Raw genomic sequence first — 1,881 nt, forward strand, 5'->3', positions numbered from 1 at the left:
ATAATTATGGAATGATATGAATTTAATTGCAAAATGCATCCCCCCCCCCCTCTCCTCCTTAAATGTACATATATAGAGTGGATAGGTAAAAAGTTAGAAAGATTATTTTGCAAAAATTGATTTCCGTTCAATGTGCTTTTATTTCGTGTATTATCCATCTCACTATGACAAAAAATGACCAAGCAACAAGCCAAACAAAAAAGGATAGCAACAAAGTATGCAACACGCTTGAAAGCCGGTTTGGACACAAAGAGTTCTCCTGAATGTGGTGGCTACGACAAGAAGAGAGATGACGCCTTTATCAACATCCAAAAGTGCAAGGTAGATGCAGACACAACATGAAGAGGCTAGCCAAAGATCTCAGCGTTGACCACAAGACCATCTGGGTGGCTATCCATGAAGCTTTGAGCCTCGATTCCTATGTTCGAAGGTCAAGGTACCTCCTCAGGAAAAGGTTAATGCAGAATAGACTCAAAAAGTGCAAGAAAATTCCCCCAGTTCCACAGAAAACCACCCCCTTTCTCATATCAAAACCATCATTTAGACCAGTGGATGTCATATCAAATGGTAAAGCTTATATACCGCACGTCACAGTATCCAAAAAAAGTTTATGAAAAAAATAATGAAAAAAAATAGACAAACTTAATTCAAAATTTCCTTAACTAATCATTTTTCCATTGCCACTCTCTATATATGTTCCTTGAATATTGTATGAAAATCTTTAATCATTTTTTTTAAAAATAAAATGATGGTACTACAACACACAAACAGTCTCGAACAAAAATCAAAAAATAAAATATGTACAATAGAGTTGAGATACTCAAGAAAATTAACAATACTTAAAATCTTAAGTAGGCCTCAATATAGTCCTTTTCATTAAAATTTATTAATTTCTAATTATTCAATTGCATCAAGTAATTTTTACTAAATTTTAAATGCAATTTACGACGCCTCCAACGGATTTATCAAAATAGTTTATCGATAGAAATGAACCATGATTAATAGGCAGAAAAATTTCAATTCAATTTATTCTCAATATGGAGAAGAATCATTTTAGTTTTTCTGTTGTTGTTGACTAAACACATTTGTCACTTCTATTTGTAAAATATCTACTAATTTATGTAGTTTAGACATTGAAATTTGACATGAAAACGATTAATTACATATGTTTAACATATTATTCAAAATTCATGTTAAAATATACTCAGATCTATCCGGATATGGGATGTATATGAGAGCCCAAGATATGTAGCTACTATTTACTTACCGAGCAATCTATGTTAAAAAATAATAAATATCATGTTATTACATGCATTCAAACCATTCATGGTTTTATATGTACATATATTTAACAAAACAAATTGAGCTTTGAAAGGGATAGAAATGTAAATACACGTTTTAGTTTCATCTCATCCCATCCTTCATCATACTGAAAGGGATTCAAATAATATATCAGTTACATAATATAGGCTAGTACTTTCATTGCATTAGAATTTGACAGGCTGTTTTATCCTTTACCTACATAACGAGTGGTCCATTAAACCTTGACACACTTTTGTGACTAATTCGTCACATCATAATTTTTGAAAGAAATAAAAATCAATACCTATTTTTAGAAAATTAATTTTTTTTTGTGAAAAAAAGTTTCAAAAATCTATAACCATCGACAAAAAAAATTGAATTTATTGGAAAACAGCTTCAATTTATTTTAGTACAAGTATTAACTATCCACACCTTATATTCATGTTCCATATTTTTTTTTAATTCCATTTAAAACTTAATTCAGGCCGGAGAGGGTTAAAATCTGAACGCTATGAATTTTAAACTTCAACGAGATATAATTAATTAATTTAACACCACAATTTCAATAAAATTAAAACG

This window comes from Lepeophtheirus salmonis, chromosome 1 (genome assembly GCF_016086655.4).
Source record: "Lepeophtheirus salmonis chromosome 1, UVic_Lsal_1.4, whole genome shotgun sequence".
Lineage (NCBI taxonomy): Eukaryota > Metazoa > Arthropoda > Copepoda > Siphonostomatoida > Caligidae > Lepeophtheirus > Lepeophtheirus salmonis.